Source organism: Stenella coeruleoalba (genome assembly GCF_951394435.1).
Source record: "Stenella coeruleoalba genome assembly, chromosome: 5".
NCBI lineage: Eukaryota > Metazoa > Chordata > Mammalia > Artiodactyla > Delphinidae > Stenella > Stenella coeruleoalba.
In genome coordinates this window covers 105,130,323-105,151,793 of record NC_137150.1, presented here as the reverse complement: position 1 = coordinate 105,151,793, position 21,471 = coordinate 105,130,323, and the positions used below count along the sequence as shown (strand labels likewise).

Below are 21,471 nucleotides of genomic sequence, written 5' to 3'. Positions count from 1 at the left end.
GATTTATTACAGTGGAGTCTGCAGTTCATATGACTGTATAACAGAGTGCCTGCTCAGAGCCCTAAAGATGAAAGCACTGTTGATATTGGCATAAGACCAAGACACTCCTAAGAGCAATAACTAAAGCAACAATCAGTGCTTGTTGATATGTTATAGTAACATATCAACAATACACCCCAAATGGAGACTAGAGGAGCAAAGCAACACCATGTGACAAAGTTAAAGGAGATGCTGTGTAAGAAGAGACAGAAGAAAGGTTTTTGAAGTCTCTATTTGAAGAGTGACTACAAATGGTCATGAACTGGTACATAGATCAAGGGTATCCAGCTGAAGTGGATAGGGGGAGTTAAAAGTCCACCTCCAATCCTTGCACCCAGATACCTGACATTGAGGCAGGGGTACAGTTTTAATTGCACAAAATCATCATTTGTCCAAATGGTACATCTTTTTCTATTTCATCTCCCTACTTCAGGAGTCTATGTTTTATTATTTTTTATTTTATTTTTTAATGAAGCACAGCCAATTTTATTCAAAGTCTCCAAAATTTATATTTAACATGTTAATTGTTTCTATAATGTTTCATCTTTGTAAAATGGTTTTATTTCACCTTTCTTTTATAGATTTTTCTTTTTTTCTGTACAGTTCTTCAGTAGAAGCCAGAGTCCTGAGTTATACAGTTAGGAACCTCTGACCTACTATTCTGATTTTCTTCTCAATATTCATGGCCAACACCTGGCTTTTAAATGAAAAGCTTTTGGTCTTTTCAATCACTTGCTGAAAGGGTGAGACTGCATTGTTACCCATAAGCACATGACATAATTTAGAATCAATTTTGGCATCCAGTCTTGTATTTCTAATCAAATTTACAACCCACCTTTCAGCTTCTTCTGGAGACATGTTCAGTTTATCTGCCAACATGTTAATGTTGATACACTGATGGATGGACAAAAAGTCTTAAATATGAAGAGACAGACATTTTTAATGAAGTCCTCAAGACAAGCCACCAAGAAAAAATCATTCACTAGCACTGATTCACATTCCCTCAGCTTTTTCTGAGCCCCATCAAAGTGAAAGTTAACATATAAGCATTCAACAAACTCTGTAATTGGATCTTTACATGTGTAAGACTCCTGTTGAATAACTTGGACCAGATATTTTAGCACCTGTGGCATTTTCAAACATCTTTCTTTGTTATGACTGCTGTGGTCAAACAGTGGAGAATATGTGGACACATCGTCTGAATTGCATTAAGATACTGAGGATGGTAAAGGAAGAGATCGATAACATTATCACGCCCTTGGGGTTATTGAAGAAAACAAACAGAGAATAATGAATGAGCCGTGTTCGCTGCTGAAGAGACTGAAGTGGAGAACTCACAGAATTGTATCTATGGTCTCTTTTAGCCATGTAAGGTCTTCCATGGCTGCATCCCAATTCTGCATTAAGATTTCAGAAACCAGTTTTCCCCAGAATGAACTCAAAGCATTTCTATCCGTTGCTGGAACCAACACTCTAAAGAAGTAAAGATATTCAGCAGCTCAAGAGTAATTTCCACATTTATATAGGAATTTTGCATACCAAGAGTGTCTCTAAACATTCCTGCCTAAAACCATGCTTGACTGCCAGGTAGTCAAATCGCATCTGACCATCCCTGTTTGACTGCATTTGCTTTGTAGTTTCTGGATCTTCAAACATCTTCACAATTGGTTCTGTTTCTGCCTGAAGCTGTTTCAGTTGTACAGCAACAGTGGTTCTTTTTTCTCTCAAAGCATGAGGAATATCATCAGAACAAAGGTTTTGGTATACATACATAGCAAAGGCTACCGTGTTGTTATCACTAAGAAGATCCAATTTCCCTTGTAATGATTGTTTTTCATTATATATCTCCTTTACAGAGAGAAACTCAAGCAATGAAAAGACTAGATGCCGATCCAAAAAGTGTGCAATGTGAATAGTCAAGTCCTACTCCACCTTCTTGCCAAGGAAAAGTAAAGTGTAGGAGTCTATGTTTTAAATTTAAACCCAGTAAGCCAAGGAATTTAGGACAATTTGTTAGTTCCTGAAATATGGAAAGAAAGCAACCACAATTAATGCTGGTGCTATAGTATTGGGTTGGCCAAAAAGTTCCTTCAGATTTTAAGTTAAAAATAAGACACATTTTTCATTTTCACCAAGAACTTTATTGAACAACTTATTCACCCTTTTCTTCCACTACCTTCTGCTATTTTCCAGGCAACTTCATAATTCCATCTCCCCAAAACTTTTTATTTTTTTGAGCAAAGAACTGTTCCAGGTGCCTTTTATAGTCATCCAGGGAATTGAATTTTTTTCCATTAAGAGAATTTTGTAAAGACCGAAATCAATGGAAATCTGAAAGTGCAATATCTGGTGAATACAGCAGATGAATCAGAACTTCCCAGCCAAACTGTAACAGTTTTTGCCTGGTCTTCAAAGAAACATGTAGTCCTGTGTTATCCTGATGGAAGATTATGCATTTTCTTTTGACTACTTCCGGACGTGTTTTGTCGAGTGCTGCTTTCAGTCAGTCTAACTGGGAGCAGTACTTGCTGGAATTAATCGTTTGGTTTTCCAGAAGGAGCTCATAATAGAGGACTCCCTTCCAACCCCACCATATACACAACATCACTTTCTTTGGATGAAGACGGCCTTTGGTGTGGTTGGTGGTGGTTCACTTCATTGCCCCACAATCTCTTCCGTTCCACATTATTGTGCACTATCCACTTCTCATCACCCGTCACAATTTGTTTTAAAAACAGAATGTTTTCCTTACGTGTAAGTGGAGAATTGTATGCGGAAATATAGTCAAGAGTTTTTTTGCTTAACTTATGTGGAACCCAAACATCAAAGTGATTAACATAATCAAGCTGGTGCAAATGATTTTCAGCTCTTGATTTGGATATTTTGAGTATGTCGGCTATCTCCCATGTGTATAAGGTTGATTAGCCTCAGTTATTGTCTCGATTTGATCACTATCAAACTTCAACTGGTCTACCCGACCGTGGAGCATCATCCAGTGAGATATCTCCAGCACAAAACTTCACAAACCACTTTTGACATGTTCAATCAGTCACAGCACCTTCACCATACACTGCATAAATCCTTTTTTTGCGTTTCAGTTGCATTCTTACCTTTCTTGAAATAATAAAGCATAATATTCTGAAAATGTTGCTTTTTTCTTCCATCTTCAATATTAAAATGGCTACACAAAAGTTCACCAATTTTGATAAGTTTTTTTTAATGCACGCTGATATGATAGCTGTCACAATACAATCTAACAAAATTGTTTCTAATGAAGTTAGACAACTAAGCACTACTAGAGCCATCTTATGGAAAAAACAAATGAACTTTATGCCCAACCCAATAACTTTATGGTTACATGACCTTAACTAAGTGGTCTAACTCCTCTAGGCTACAGTTCCCTAAAACATGAATTGAAGTTGTTGGAATGAGTAATCTCAAATGCTCTTTCATCTCTGAAGTCTAATAATCCTATGTTTAAAATAAAGTAAGAGAGCATATGAATAAAAAAGATCATGAGCATTGACACCAGGCAGATCTGGGTTCAAACCCACATTCAGAAAACTTCCTTGCTGAATGGCTTTGGATGCATCATTTAATCTCTCTGAGATTCAGTTGACTTATCTGCAAAATAGAGAAAACAATTCTTGCTTCATAAGAACAAGTAAAACTAAAGAATAATGAGTTCCAATATAAATATTCAATATTTTCTTAAAATCATTGAAGAAAAAAATTCTCCCATTATATTTCTGTCCTTGGTAAGATGAAAAATCACATAGAATGAAAAATCACACCTACCCCCATATCAAATCTCCCCTCTCCCAATACTGCAAGGTTTAAATACAATAGTTATTTAAAAAAAAAAAAAAAAAGATTGGAAAGAAGGAAGGAAGAGGTAGAAAGACATGGAGAAAAGAAAAGAGAAAGGGCTGTGGGGAAAAAAAGAAATATATTTTTTAATTCCAGAAGAGAACTCTTTCTCCTTAACCCAAAATGATTAAGTTAAATCATGACAGTACAGAGATATATAGAACATATGGAAAGTTACATACTATAAAAATTAAATTGTCAACAGCTATATATAAAAGGTATGACTACAAAAGGAATAAACATAAGCACTATAAGAAATATTTAACAGGTAAATACTACTTAAAATAGTTTTGGAAGTCCTAGCCAGAGCAAGTAGGCAAGAAAAATAAAGGCATCTAAATTGGAAAGGAAGAAGTAAAACTGTCACTCTTTGCATATGACATAATATTATATGTAGAAAACCCTAAAGTCTCTACAAAAAAACTGTTAAAACTAATAAATGAATTCAGTAAAGTTGGAGGATCAAATATCAATATAAAAATATCAAAATCAATATAAAAAATCTACTGTATTTCTATGCACTAACAACAAACTCTCAGAAAGAGAAATTAAGAAAATCATTCCCTTTATAATTGCATCAAAAAGAATAAAATAAAAAAATATAAAAAAATAAAAAGAATAAAATACTCAGGGATAAATTTAACCAAGGTGAAAAACCTGTATTCTGAAAACTATAAGACACAGATTAAAGAAATTAAAGAAGGCACAAATAAATGGAAATATATTCCATGCTCATGTATTGGAAGAATTAATATTGTTAAAATGTGCATACTACACAAAGCAATATACAGACTCAGTGAAATCCCTATCAAAATTCCAATGGCATTTTTTCCACAGAAATAAAAGATCCTAAAATCTGTGTGGAGCCACGAAAGACCCCAAGTAGACAAAGCAATCTTGAGAAAGAAGAACAAAGCTGGAGGCATCATACTCCCTGACTTCAAACTATATCATCACACACTCCCTGACTTCAAACTATATTGCAAAGCTATAGTCATCGAAACAATATGGAACTGGCCTAAAAAAAGAGACATAGATCAATAGAACAAATAGGTAGTTCCCAAATAAACTCAATGTATATGGTCAATTAATTTATGACAAAGGAGCCAAGAATATACAATGAGGAAAGGACAGGCTCATCAATAAATTGTGTTGGAAAAACTGGACAGCAGCATGCAACAGAATGAAAGTGGACCACTGTGTTACACCATACACAAAAATTAACTCAAATGGATTAAAGACTTGAATATGAGACCTGAAACCAGAAAAGTCCTAGAAGAAAACATAGGAGGCAATTTCCTTGGCATAGTTTTTGTGATTTTTTTTTTTTTTTTTTTTTTTTGGATTTGAAACCAAAAGCAAGGGCAACAAAAACAATAACAAAAGTGGGACTACATTAAACTAAAAAACTTCTATACTGCAAAGGAAATCATCAACAAAATGAAAAGACAACCTACTAAATGGGAGAAAATATTTTCAAATCATATATCTAATGAGGGGTTAATATCCAAAATATATGAAGAACTCATACAACTCATTAGCAAAAACAATTCAATTTAAAACTGGGCACAGGGCCTGAATAGACATTTGTCCAAAGAAGACATACAGATGGCCTACATGTACATGAAAATGTGCTCAGTGTCATTAATCATCAGGAAATGCAAATTGAAACCACAATATCACCTCACACCTGTTAGAATAGTATTATCAAAACGACAAAAGGTAAAAAATGCTAGCGAGGATGTGGAGAAAAAGGAACACTTATATACTGTTTGTGCGAATGTAAATTGGTGCAGCCACTATAGAGTATGTAAGTCCCTCAAAAAATTAAAAATACAACTACCCTATGATCCAGCAATTCCACTTCTGGGTATTTACCTAAAGAAAGCAGAAACACTAACTCAAAAAGATATATGTACCCTCATGTTCATTGCAGCATTAGGTACAATAACCAAGATACAGAAACAACCTAATTGTCCATCAATGAATGAAAGGATAAAGAAGATGTGGTGCATATTTGTATACACTGGACTATTATTCAGCAAAAAAAAAAAAAGAATAAAATCTTTCCATTTGTGACAATATAGGTTCACCCTGAGCATATTATACCAAGTGAAATAAGTCAGACAAAAAATGACAAATACTGTATGGTCTCACTTATATGTGGAATCGAAAATAAAAAGAAGCTCATGGATACAGAGAACAGCAGATTGGTGGTTGCAAATGGATGAAAGGAGTCAAAAGGTACAAACTTCCACTTATGAAATAAATAAGCCATAGGGATGTAATGCACAGCATGGTGACTATAGTTAATAATACTATCTTGCATATTTGAAAGTTAAGAGAGTAGATCTTAAAAGTTCTCATCACAAGAAAAAAAATTATGAAGCTGTGTATGATAACAGATCCTTCCTAGATTTACTGTAGTGATTATTTCTCAATATGTACAAATATCAAATCATTATGCTATGTGCCTGAAACTAATATCATGTTGTATATCAATTATCTCTTTATAAAATAAATTGTCAACAGCTGTATATGAAAAATATGACCACAAAAAATGTATGGAAGCACTATGAGAAATATTTAACAAGTACCTATAAAAGAGAAGATCAGTTATTAAGATGGAAAATTCTCAAGAGTGTTTTTAAAGGATGGTAAGTGGTATACTATTTTCTAGAAATGCTGGAAACATTGTTGCCATAGAGGCTCCAACCAAATTTTGTTTGAATCTTGATTCCAACACTGTGCTCCAGTAATGTGACTTTGGGCCACAGCCTTGATACCAACACCTATCAAATGTAGATTATACTACCTACTTGTCTAATGAATCTGTTGCTTACTAGCCTGGTGGTCACATAACAAAATCAATTTAAATGCTCCCAGTCAGTTTCTGATCTATTTCTAAGTTTTATCTCTTCTGCGAATTAAATGAGATAATGCATTTAAAGTACTTGCACATAGTAGTCATTCAATAAATAATTAATATAAAGATTAGCATAAAAGTTCCAGTAACATGCAGTTAAAGATATATACATGTGGATACCATCGTTTCAATTATTTTAACACCCTAGGATTTTTAGCTCTGTCAAATGAATCTAAAATATTTATGGTTTCTTCAAAAACTGATAAAGGTTAAATGAAGATGAATTAATTTTCTAAAGATTCTATTACTTTTCATGGGACAAAGGAAAAACATGGCTACCTTAAGTTTCACATTTTCCATGGAAGTCAAGTCATAGCACTACCATATCTGAATGTTGGTCAATGTATCCAAATATCTAAACATAATAACACAAGCAGTACTTGCCTAAAACACAAATAAGTCCACTATTTATGTGTAGGCTCTGAACATTGGTTTTTAGAAATCTCAAGAATATGATAATATCTCAAAAAATATCCTTTTATCTTCTTAGTATCTGAAATTCCAAAATTTAGTGCTTCTTTAAGTTTAAAGCTATGATCCCTCTTATATTCAAATACTCCTGAGAAACATCCTTTTTAATGTAATTATTGGTCCTTCATACTTATTCTCATCTATAATCATGATTTTTGACCAATTGCTTCCCCTGACACAGCCAGCCTCATAGTCTAGGTGACTTTTCCACTCCTCTTTGGCTGTGTACTTACAGTCCAACATAAGCCCATTTGAAATGATTAAACAGCAGTGATACTGCTCACACTTCGAACTAAATGTCTTTATTTTTATGTTTTATTATATTTTATAAGTAAATACGTAGGTATATTTTACAGATCTTAAAAAATGCAAGTCAAAGAGAATCAGTGTCATATTTCACTCAGAGATATCCTATGCAAATAGCATCAAAGAACTCATATCCTGCTGTTTTCATATATCAGAAGTATTTTCCCTGATGATTAAGTATTTTTATAAGTAACTGTTCTAATGAATGTATAATATGCATTCACACACTTGTGCTATAATTGTTTTCAACAACCCTGATTGCTAATGCTAATTTTTCTGCATGACAATAAATATATTTATAAATAAACACGTGAGAACCTACGTATTACTTTAGCTTCCTAAGAGGGGAATTCCTGATCCAAAGTTAATAAATCATCTACTTTTGCTAAGTACTTTATTTGCTTTCCTGAAAGATCATAGAAGTTAACTTTAGATAAGATCACTGTCTAAATCCTTCCAGTAACACTTAATTTTAGTTTAATGGAAAAATAACAAATTCATGTTCATTGCAGAAAATTTAGAAGATACAGGGGAAAATAAAAAGTTCTGAGAAATTTTACCATTTACAATGAATAGTTGTTCTTGTTTTCACCAGAGCTTTTCCGTGCATATTACACACATATTTTTTAAAGGACAATACAGAATATACAATTCTGAGCTCTACTTTCTTTTTCTCTTTACATGGTATCATAAGCATTTTCTAATGTTCAATTATCTTGTTTTCTTCTTTATCCCAGTAGTCACCACTGTCTACACTGTTACCTTAATCAGAAACTCAGAGCAATCACTCCAGACACAACTTTCTCTCCTTTTCCAACATCAACAGCTTAAGCCCTCACATATCCTCTCCTAGAATAACTCATGTGAGCTTCAACTTCCCTCCAACCATATTTCACTGTTTCTCTCACTTGTGCTATTGCAGGTACCCCTTACCAGGTCTTTCTACCTCCAACCCAGCCATCTTGTATCCCATAATCCATGATGCTAGAGAATCTTCTTTCTAATATTGAGACAAAATCCTGTTATCCCAATGATTACAATGATTCGTTTAAGATAAAACCCTGGTTTTTCAGTGTAACATCGTTCTCATTCACTTCTTTAGCTTCCTTCATCTCTTGACATTGTCCCAGTTATAACTTGCCCTCAGGAAATGCCAACCCACTTGTTCTTCCTTGATTGTGTGTTGCTCTCCATGAGTATGTAAATTCCCTATTAAAAGTCTCCTGTAGAGACTATGGAGGCCCACAATACCTATATTTAAGTCCTGGCTGTGCCTGCTGTTGACCTGCTGTTGACCTTGGGCAATTCACTTAACTTGTAGTTACTTCAGTTTTCTCACTTGTAAAATTAGGTTAGTAACAGTGCTTACCCATGGGATAGTGATGAGGATTGAATGAGTTCATATTTGTAAGGAGCTTGGAACAGTAACCCACACAAGTAAGTGATGTAAATGTCTCTTAAATTGAGGCTTTCACGTTGCCTGTTATAATGCTTAGCTTATACACCCTGCTTAACTTTGAGATCGCTCCAAAAGCATTTTTATGAAACTAGACTGAGATGCCTGCCTCTACTCTTTGACCTTTGTCCTATCACTCTGCACACAGTGCTGAAATCGTGACTCCCAAAATGGTCAGTTGTCTGAGAGAAGAGGTTGTCTTTCCTCTCTTCATTGCCAAAATCTAGCACAAAGCCTAAGAAAGGCCCTGTTGGTTGTGGGCCATCAGTATCTGTTTTGCAAATGAACTGGCAATTTTGATTAAGGTCTTGTTCACTACTTGTTCTTTTCATGTGCACTGTGTTTTCAAGACCCTAGTTTAAATTTAAGAAAATAGTTAAAGGACCAATCCTTACAATAGATTACAAGCATGCAATCTAATTTTAAAAAGAGACCAAGTCAGAATCCACTTTTATCTGGCATTTTACTATATTATTTTCATGCAGAAAGCAAGTAGCACATGCCACATAATACTTTAAAGATTAGCAACCCACCAGTCATATTTACTAAGATTAAAATTTGTAGCAATCAGAACTAAGCATGATAAGAAGACATGAAATAGACCCTACTTTTAAAGGTGCTTGGGGTGCTCTTGAGTTTCAGAGTATACATCCACAAGATTATTTAAGAATACTTAAAGACCTGTGACAGGCTATAATTCAGAGGATAAGCAAACTAGAACAATGTATTATCCATAAGTATAAAGAATACATAAATGGAACCAGTAGGACAGAATCATTCAGCTCAACAATGAAATGACTTTTAATTCAGATTATAAAGTCAGACAATTGTACAAGGATTTGAAGAGAGGTTAAAAATAGCTATGAGAGATGAATAGCACACTTAGTCACGAAAGTAGAAATAAAACAGATGAACTGAAAATAAGATTTTTGGAGGATGTAAAGCAGTTGGCAAATTCTCTCTGTCTGACATTCTATGAGGAAATGAAATAGGTGAGTATGCTACAAAGCCTGGAATTCTCTTTCCATACAAGTCTTTAAGGAAAGATGAGTAAGATAAAACCACTTTGTAAATGAAGATGTTGCAAATATATAGATATTCTTGTAACACCACTAATGTTATTATGAAGTTTATAACAACAATACTAATAGTAATAATAACATAGTAATAGTATAACAAAGGATATAATGGTGAAAATTACCATTATATTAATAGAATAGGGAAAGCAATATATAAGGACAAATATAAATATTCTAGATTATGTTATTTACATACTTGAAAAACTGAATACCTGAGTATCTAACATGAACTATACCAAAGAACATGCTATTACTTTCCTAATAAAAAGAAAGAGCTTCAAAGGCAAACAAATAATTTTCCAAAGTCTTTTGGTCTCCAAGTCACTCTTACACAAGAGGAATTTGATGAGTTAAGTGTAAATGAATAAGAAACATGTGGATTACATTTTCTTTAAAAATACACAAGGGTTTAAAAATAAAGGAGAAAAAGTGTTTGGCACAATGCATTTTCCGTAAAGCCAAACCAAAAACATTTGAGACAATTTTAGATTGTAGTATGACCTTCAACATTGTTGTGTTTGTCTATTAACCTAAAAATAAACACTATTTTTCAGTAGGAGAACTGAAGCCATAAAATATACACCAAGGTATGGATATGAATGAATAACTTCTTAAGGATTTTATTGATTTTTTTTTAATAATCTCCCATCCAGAGATGTTGAAGCAAATGCCCACCACATGTGTCATACTCTGTGTCTATTCCATTATTTCTTCATAATGTTTCTGGTTCATGTATTAGAGGAGACAACATCTGAATATGTGTAAAAAAAAAAATGTCAACCTTCCCCTAGTGGTAAGATTGACTTAACCTCAACTTATACTCTTCAAATAGTTCCTGTGTATTCTCAATTTGCATCATTTTTAATACTTTGGTCCATGCTTTATTCCAATTACTGCCTATGTATTTGTTGGAAACACATTGTCTATGATGACACTCTTTTCCTGTAAATAGGCAAGAATTGTACTGAAACTTGAAGAGCTGGGTTATTTTGAGATTTACTGGTGGGAAAGTTAAGATTGTGGAACACACCATTATGCCAGGTAATGTCCAACTTCACAGCCTGCAACAAATGGAGAGAACAATTAAGCAAGAACACCAAAAAAAGTTGGTGTTTTTATTTTTGTTGTTTGCTGCAGTCTCACCTGGTGTTTCTATTCAAGCATGCATGGCACTTCAGTGATTTGGGATCACTGCTTTGTTCTTCTTGAATTATTGATATGGTAATGATCATTTTGTTATTCCTCAAATTCCCCCAATCATCATGCAATACTTCATCAACTTTATTCCTTTTATGCCAAGCACAAAGTTTTGTCAGTTATTAATTTGTACCTTTCCTCAAAGTCATCCTTCCTTTTTTCTTTCCATGGCCAGCTTCCCAAAGGAGACACTTATCTCTCTACCTCTAACCTGCAGTTACAAAAAAGAAGAAATCATCAGTCTCCCTTCCACTTCAAGTATGAACCCGTAGCCTGATGACAGGAACTTGGGGTTTGGGCACTTATTCTGCATTTCTGGGCTGCTTTGCTGATACTGGTTATTCTATCACTTTTCTACTTAATAATCTTTGAAAACACCCCATTGCTCAAAAGCTCCTAGCCCAGAATACTAGAGAGCAGTATTTACTCAGTAAATATTTGTTGAAAGAATGGAAGTATTCCTCTCATTTATAGCTGTCTAAAATCTATCCCCAAACCACCTCTTACTACATTTTGAAGCACAAAACTCTGTGGTAGGCAGAATGGCTCTCCAAAGATATCCATCCCCTAATCATTGGAACCTATGGATATGTTATGCTACATAGTAAAAGAAGGTTTGTAGATATAAATTAAGGTTACAGACTTTAAAATAGGGAGTATAATATGGATTATCCAGGCATGTTCAATATAATCACATGAGCACTTAAAGGTAGAGAATCTTTTGTGACTGGAGGCAGAAAAAAATGTGGCAGAAGGGAAAGCAAGATATATGTGACAGAAGGGAAAATCAGAGAGATTCCAAGCAGGAGCCCATTTGATGTGCCCTTCCTGACTCTGAGATGCAGGGACCCACAGGGAAGGACCTAAGAGCCACTAGATGCTAATGACAGCCCCCAGCAGACAGCCAGCAAGAAAATGTGGACCTCAGTCCTAGAATCACAAAGAACTGGATTCTTCCAAAAACTTGAATGAGTTTGGAAGAAAATTCTTCCAGGGCCTCTTGATAAAAGCCCAATTGAACAACATCTTTATTCCAGAGCAGAGAAGAGAAACAGAGCAGAGTAAATAGCCAAGCGAACAGAACTGTAGGATAATAAATTTGTGTTATTTTAAGCTAAGTTTTTGTAATTGGTTACAGAAGCTATAGAAAACTAATATACTCTCAAATAAGTCGTCCTTGAGTTATACCCACGTGTGTCATTGCCTTAACCTCTGATTGGCACACTACTTATGACAGTAACACTCCTTTTATATCAATTCCCAACCCAACTGTAACTCACACAAACTTCTTTAAAAAAATTGCACTGGGTCCCTCCCAACAAAATATTTTAATTAGTTAAAGGTTTATAAAAGAAAATACTTAGGAGAATTTCTTTGGTTTAATTAAAAGAACAGTATACCTTTTGGATTACTTGATACTACATATGACTTTCTCTTTTGATTTATAACTATAGGCATTTAAGAAAAAAAATTTAAGCCAGTGCTTAGCAAACCTAAATATGCATGTATAATATCTAGAGATTCTATTAAAATGCAGATTCAGATTCAGTACGTCTGGGGTAGGACTGGAGATTCTTCATTTCTTGTGAGCTTTAATTATATTCTGTCACTTATTTTTTTGTGTGACCTTGGGTAAATTATTTCAGAATCTGAACCTAAATTTTCTCATCTGTAAAATGGATATAATAAGGAAAAATGTGATCACGAATATAAGGGAAATGCTGCTTCTTGTGCCCTATGACACAACCCCTTAGCCTACTGTAATCTAAGCTGCATTTTTCATAGACAGAGCTCATCACACTTATCACATCCCATATGAAACTATAGCCATATTTTTCTACTTTTCTGTTATAGCAACTCAGGAAGTATCAGCAAAGCAGCCCAGAAATTCAGAGAGTGAATGCCCTTGGATGAATCCATCCATCAGTGGAGCTAGGGATTAGTAATCAAGGTCCCAGGCTTTGCTTCTTCATTCAACAAGTACATTCAACACAGTTCTTTAGAGAGAATGAAGCCCACAGTGGGATTAAGTGCCAGTTGTTAACAGTGAGAACAAATAGCTTCCTTTCCTGTGTCACTTTCCTCATCTCTTCATTTCTGTTTCTGGGTATCACCTTCTAAATAAGCTACATTTTAATAAGTCCTTGTTTTAAGTTCTGCTTTTAGCACGGCGATCACTCATACTTTCACCTGTTTTAGAATGGGATGACCAGCAGCAGAGAGAGAGAAAACATTGGCTTATGGTGTAGCTTCAATATTGAACTATGTGGGGACAATGGCAATTTTAAAGACCATGGAATAAGCCGAATTTTTAATTTGTTTGTGTGTTTGTTTGTTTTTTTGTTTATATTGGAAACCTTACAGAAAGAGGATGACAGTCTGAAGTTATCCACCTATGAATTCAGGGAATGCTGGGAAAGCCAAAGGGCCTTCATGGAAAATTTTCAAAACTTTTGTTTCCTACAGCTAGGGGTAACCTTTGCTGAAATTCAAGCACAGGATTTAATAGTAAATGTAGAAAAACTGCAAAGGAGACAAAGTTTGGCCTCAGTGTCTTCTAGGCTAAAGTTATGGTGAAGATACAGAGTAAGCAGGAGCCTGAGGTCTGGGATGGTGATAGCTGTTGTACCCAAGAAGGCATGCATTAGTGAGAAGAACACTAGTATCTTTGAGAAGTTCATTGTGGCTGTCCTCTGTAAGACAGAATTAGCAGGAGGAGATGATGCCATGAGAGATAGGGCCCTCGTGTCAATGAAGATGACACGGTTCCCGAATAGCAAAGACCAGATGGTGGCACATAGCCATCAAGAGCAAAGTCAGTATAATTACTATAAAGCACAGCAATACTAATATGATAAACAAGGGGTCCTTAAATTACGGGGTTCTTTGACAATTATAAGACACTGTGATATGTCTAGGAGTGAAATAAATGAGCAGCCAGCAAGTGTGATGCTGGATATGAATAAAAAACCTCAAGAGAAAATAAACCAAGGCTTCTATTAGCTTCTGCAATGAAAAATCACTATTCCTTGCCCAGTTTCCAGATCTGAGCTAACCTCACACACAGGGCCTGGTGACCCAAAGGGAGATAAATTCTCTTGAGGAAAGACTCTGTCATGCCACCAAAAGCATGTATAATAAATGTTTCGCCAATCTCTCCTTGAAAGAACCTATGGCCTTAAAGTAACTGCATATTGAGGAGGAAGAATACCCAAGATCTATTGTGAGGCGTTGAAAACTGAGCCTTACTTGATACTGAAATTAAAGTGACCGTAATCCCTAATATATTATTGCAAGGCGGTAAATGGATTTCTGGCCTAAACCTATCTTGCAATGGATCCAATCATTTCATGGACTTACCCTATGTCATTTTGGTTCTGGTCCTGACTGTGACCAAATTAATGCATTTTTCCATCTCTCAGTTTCTCACCCCTGCAATGGGATGATAATAGGAGTAGCTAATGACAGGGCTATTGGAGAACTGAGTGACTTAATACACAGGAGATCTTAAAACAATTTGTTACACGCTAACAACACAATAAGTTTTATTATTTTTTTGGTTTGTTTTCCTTCATTCAGCAACTGTTTATTGAGCACCTGCTATATGCAGTCACTGACCAGGCACTAGAACTATAAAGATGACTGTCATGGTCTCTGCCTTCAAGACGCTGAGAAACTGGGAAGAAATGAATACAAGATGGAAAGGACAGTACAACAGGATAAATGAATATATTTCCCTGGAGCAGTCTTTTCAGATGAGATGATATTTTAACTAGCTCTTGAAGGTTAAGTAAGAGCATTCTGGGAAGTTGTTGCTGCTGCTGCTACTGCTGATAATGATGATAATAAATAGTAATTAATAATACAATCTTTAGTTAGTGGGTAACATTTACTTGCCCCTCAAGATAGGCCAATTTGTAATATCAATATGTATTATTTTGCTTAATCTTTATGAGTTTGGTTTCATTTTTTTGTTTGTTTCTTTATTGAGGTATAGTTGATTTACAATGTTGTGTTAGTTTCAGGTATACAGCAAAGTGATTCAGTGTACATATATATATATATATATATATATATATATATATATATATATATATTCTTTTTCAGATCTTTTTCCACTATACATTATTACAAGGTATAGAATAGAGTTCCCTGTACTGTAGAGTAAGATCTTGTTGTTTATCTATTTTTTATGTTGTAGTGTATATCTGTTAGCCCCAAGCTCTTCATTTACCCTCCCCCTTCCCCTTTGATAACCATAAATTTGTTTTCTATGACAGACCTAGAGGTTACCATACTAAGTATAGTAAGTCAGACAGAGAAAGACAAATATCACATGATATCACATGATCACTTATATGTAGAAACTTAAAAAATGAAACAAATGAAATTATATACAAAACAGAAACAGCTTCATTTTTATCTTTAGCCTTGAATTTAGGAATCTGAGGCAGAGAGAGATTCTGACATTTTCCCAAGGTCACTGGGAGAGTTAATGGCAGAGCTGCAGAGCAAGCTGGGGCAGAAAGGCATTTTAAGCAGTGAGATAAACAGTGGAGAGCATGCTTAATTATGAAAAAGCAAGGCTTGATGCTGAAGGAGAAAAAATTCAGAGTGGCTTGAGTACTCAGTGTTCAAGGTGTTAAAAATGGTGGAAAATGGTGAAGAATCCTGAATATTTTGCTAAAAGCTTGAATGTAACACAGAAGGACCCAGTAGGAAAGGAGAAGCTTGTGGAAGTTTATGAGGAGAAAAACAAGAGTAATGCTACCCTTTACAAAGAAATTTACATCCATCATACATCATCTCACTTAATTCTTTCAACAACCTGTGATCTATGTAACAATATTTTTGTTTGGAAAAAAAAAAGGAAGCATACATTTAGAGACTTCAGTTATTTTCCTAAGGATTTAAGGATGACAACTCTGGAGGCGGTATACTTGAGTCACATCTTAATTGGAGGGAAGGGTTAGAGGGAGGATATGGTAAAGTCAAATGTGACTGTGGTTTCTGGAGTAGGGCACTGAGTTAGAAATGACACCGTTAAATGGGATTTACAAGAGCGTGTGAGGGTTACAGGAGGACATAAGGAATTCAGGTTTTGCAAAAAGACTTCGTACGGATTATCAGACTTCCTGGTAACAGAAGCTTTTAGATGAGCCGTTGAAATATACATCTAAGTTCTAAAGAGACGATAGATTAAAATGGCAAAAAAGGTAATTATTTGAAAAGTATTAATGAACTTTATGCCTTTACTTTTCTGCATATATAACCATCATGCCTACTGACCTGAGGTCCAGGGCTATAGGCATCAGTCACTGGGGGATGAGAAAATTAAAGTCTGTTTCAGAAGTAATGTAAAGAGAAAAAGAGATGATGACAGAGTACCAATAATATTTTACAATAAGACAGTGACTTTAAATCCCAACACTGTAGAGAAAAATAAAGATTAGCTTGATTTCTTTAGTTTCTATTAATATGCGAAGGGCTAAACTAGGTGTTTTCCAGTAGAGAAAGCAGCCACATTCCCCTGAGGTCAAGATGGAAAGAAAGGTGACAATGTGATAAGTGAAATAATACTTCACCCTGACCTTGAAGAAAGGTCAGGAAATGGAGGTGGGGGAGAGAAGGAGATTGCCTTGTGACTCAATATTCCCTCTCTGTGGTAGATCTGGAGGTGAGGAAAGTCTATTAGACAATTTGAGGAGAGTACCAAATTCAGGGACTTGTGACTCACTCCCTCCATTGAGATCATTTGGGTAGACACAGGACACTCTGCAAACTGTGCTAACGTGAGGTACCCCAGTCTGATCAAGAAGGTGGAGCAAGGACTTCCCTGGTGGTGCAGTGGTTAAGAATCCACCTGCCAATGCAGGGGACACAGTTTCGATCCCTGGTTTGCGAAGATCCCACATGCCACGGAGCAGCTAAGCCCATGCGCCACAACTACTGAGCCTGTGCTCTAGAGCCCACGAGCCACAACTACTGAGCCCACATGCCTAGAGCCCATGCTCCACAACAAGAGAAGCCACTGCAATGAGAAGCACTTGCACCACAACGGAGAGTAGCCCCCACTTGTTGCAACTAGAGAAAGCCAGCATGCAGCAACAAAGACCCAGCACAGCCAAAAATAAATAAATGAAATAAATTAATTAAAAAAAAAAAAAGGAAGGTGGAGCAGCATGGTAAGAGACATGATTGACACTCTCTTGGTCCTGCCATAGTTCTATAGAAGAGGCACCACGTTGGAAGTCACCAGGTCTGTGAGTAGCCCTACTGTAGTGGGATGAGTTAACTTGGGTCAAGACCAGACAGATGCATGGAGAAGAACTGCATGTCTCTGCCAAATGAAACTGAGGGTCAGCTGAATTAACCAGGTGGGAGATGCCTATGCTCCTGGAAGGACAGTCACAACCCTAAGTTCAAAATCGCAAACTTTAGTTTCAGGGGCATGTAGGAGCCCTAACTACAAAGTAGACAAGACTGATGGCAAAGATATCAGTTAGTGCATGTGCAGTAAACAGAGGGAGGCTGAACCAAAATAAGACAAAACTAAGAGCCACCATGAAGATATATGAATGACATACCCCTTCCTCTATCCTGAAAATTCAACTTCTTAGCAAGTGAAGTAAGAGAAGGCGAAAAATAGCTGAACCCAGTTTCTATTTGTTGTCATTGCTCTTTGTGCCTATTTTTATCTTCTACATTTTTGTGTGTGCCTTTTGTGGTTTTAATTGAGATTTTATATAACTCCATTTTGTCTCCTTTCTTTGCATATCAGTGATACTTCCAAGACAACTTTCTTACTTTGTTTTCAATTTTGCATTTTTAAATTGAAATATAGTTGATTTACATTATGAGTTTCTGCTGTACAGCATAGTGATCTCATATTTTTATAGATTATACTCCATTTAAAGTCGTTATAAAATGTTGGGTATATTTCCTGTGTTGTAAACTACATCCAAGTCCACTTTCAATTAATACTTCATGGGTAGTGTGAGTACTTTAAAATAACAAAATAATCCTAATTCCTTCCCCTTATCCTTTGTATTACTATATCGTTCATTTCACTTATATATAAGCATACATAACAAATATACATAAGATACATACATAAGCACAATTAAAACTTTTTTCTATTTTTAATTTGAAAAAAAATTGTTAGAACAATGAAGACTAAGAAAAAAAATTATTTTACCTTCACTTATTCCCCTTCTTTATATAAATCTGAGTATCTACATTATTTTCCTTTTCTTAAAAGAGGTTGTGTTTTTTTAATATTTGTTGTGAAGCAGGTCTAGTGGCAAGAAATTTCCTCAATTATTGCTTGTCTAAGAAAGTTTCTATTTCTCTTTCACTTTTGAAGGATAATTTTACAGCATACAGAATTCTCACATGTTGTTTTTTTTTTCCTCTCAATACTTGAAATATGTTGTTCCACTCTCTTTTTACTTGAATGCTTTCTAAGGAGAAGTTGGATGTAATTTTTATCTTTATTCCTCTGTAGATATGGTGTTTTCCCCGTCTGGCTTCTTCCAGGATTTTTCCTTTATCTTCGATTTTCTGTATTTTAAAAACATTACCCCAAGATGTACTTTGTTTGTTTGTTTTTGCTTTTATCCTGCTTGTTGTTTTCTGAGCTTCTTGGAACTGTGGTTTGGTGTCTGACATTACTCCGGGGAAATTCTCAGTCATTATTGTTTCAGATATTTCTTCTATTCCTTTCTCTCTTTTCCACCTTCTGGGGTTTACTATATGTGTATGTCACACCCTTTTGTTTTCTTACAGTCCTTGGATATTCTTTTCTGTTTTTCTTGGTCTTTGTTCTCTTTCCTTTTTAGTTTTTGAGGATTCTATTGATGTATCCTTCAGGTTCGTTCATATTACAGCATTTTTTATCTCTAGCATTTCTTTTTTATTCTTTCTTAAGATTTCCATCTCTGCTTACATTGCTTGTCTGTTCTTGCAGGCTGTCTACTTTATCCATTAGAGCCCTTGGCATATCAACCACAGATTTTTTAATTCCTAGTCTGATAATTCCAACATCCCTGCCATGCCTGGTTCTGATACCTGTTCTGTTGCTTCAAATCGTGTCTTTTCCTTTAGTGTGCCCAGAAATTTTTCTTGAGAGCTGAACAATGGCAATACTGAGTAAAAGGAGCTGTTGTAAATAAGCCTTTATTGATGTGGTGGTGAAGTAAAGAGGGAGGGAAACTTTTTATAGTCCTATGATTAGATCTCAGTCTTTCAGTGACCCTATGCCTCTGGACTGTACTTCACAGGTTTTTTCTCCCCACTTAGTTGAGAAAAGATGCTAAAGTGGGCTTGAGTTAACTACAGTCATACCTTGGTATCTGTGGGGATTGGTTCCAGGACCTGCCACAGATACCAAAATTCCAGGATGCTCAAGTCCAGTAGTCAGCCCTTAGTATCCATGGCTCTTAATCTGAAGATTCAACCAGCCAGGGATCATGTAGTATTTATTCAAAACACTTCATCTATAAGTGAACCCAGGCAGTTCAGACCCATGTTGTTCAAGGGTCAATTGTATTTCCCTTCTGCCACATGGAAGGCTAGAATAGGCTAGAGTTGGGTATTTCCTTTCCTCATGTCATTTAACCTCTGATAAAACCTCAGAAGTCTAGGGTCTGGTTAACTAGTTTCTCCTGATGACAAGCCTTGTTAAAAGAAACAGAGTAAGTTTGGGATTGACATGTACACACTGATATATTTAAAATAGACAACAAACAGGGACCTACTGTATAGCACAGGGAACGCCGTTCAACATTCTATAATAACTAAATGAGGAAAGAATTTGAAAAAGAATAGATACATGTATATGTATAACAGAATCACTTTGCTGTACACCTGAAACTAACACATTATTAATCCACTATGCTCCAATATAAAATAAAAATTAAAAAAACAGAGTATAGGTATCCCCTGCTTTTTGGAAGTCTGCTTTACACCACTTCACTTTTATGAAAGACCTACCTTAGTACCTGTTTTCACTAACCAAAAGAAATCTGAAGAGTATCTTGGCATTTATGAAAAAAGGTAAAAAACAAAATTAGCATTGCATGTTTGTTCTGCAGCAAGTCATTACAGAGGCAGCGTGCACCCAGAGCAATAAGGGTGACCCCACCAAGCTCCTTCCCCAGGAACTACACTCAGCATCAAGCCACCAAGGCTTTGAACTGTGCCTGTGAGCATCTGTGCTTTAGCTCGATTTATTTTATGCATCCACTGGCAAAATGTATCCTAAGGTAATTGCTTCTTCGCTTTACACCATTTCAGTTTATGAAAGATTTCATGAACTCCCTTACTTTGAAAAAGTGAGGGAAACCTGTACTCTTGGGTATTTCATAGTAGTTCCTTTTCCACCTCCCCCTGTGGGAAGTCTGAGGGGATTTTTCTCACACATTTACTGTGAGAATCTGGTCAAGCTCCTGGAAGTAAATCTCACAATAATGTGGGGGCACCCCTATGACTGAGTCCCTCTAGAATTTTTAACTCTCAGATTTGTCCACGTAAAGCCTCCAGAAATGTATCAAATACAGTTTAGGTTTCTCTACCCCAGCACTGGTTCCTGCAGCAGTTTCTGCTGGTGAGTCTCTGCTCCTATAAGCCAAGACTCCCTGTATTTGCCTGACTGTCTTTCCAGTCCTGGGGGCAGCAGTTTGCCCTGTGGGCATTCCTCTCTCAGGATGAGTTGTTGAGTTTTTCATCCCGTCCAGCTTTTTACTTGTTGTTAGAACTGAATGGTGACTTCCAATCTTCTTCCACACAGAACTGGAAACCAGAAGTCCACCCATGTTCTTTTGCAGTGTGCTAGCAGGCCTCAGAGAAAGAGGCATCACTGTATTTGTGCATGCATGCTGGTGGATGATAGAACAAAGAACATCAGAACAGCAAAGCATTCTTCAGGCTCTCCAAAATGAGAAGGTAATTTGAATGTATTATAGCAAGAGAGCCTTCTTGCTGGGAATTGGAATCCCTCCCCTTGCTGCAAGAGATCTCTGGCCATCCATGAGCATAAAGAGAAAGAAACCCTGGGGCAGTAGCCCCAGAGACTTGCAGTAGAGTCAGTGCTGTCCTCCTTGGCCATTCATAAGCTTTCACGGACT

The 21,471-nt window shown here is 35.9% G+C and overlaps 1 pseudogene across 1 annotated transcript; it reads right to left on the bottom strand.

The window, feature by feature from the left end:
• Positions 1-299: 299 nt before the first annotated feature.
• LOC307186394 (eukaryotic translation initiation factor 3 subunit E-like) lies at positions 300-21,159 on the bottom strand (annotated as a pseudogene). The gene is made up of 2 exons: positions 20,920-21,159; positions 300-1,962 (listed from the first exon to the last, which is right to left on the bottom strand). The product of its transcript is annotated as a eukaryotic translation initiation factor 3 subunit E-like (transcript).
• Positions 21,160-21,471: the final 312 nt, after the last annotated feature.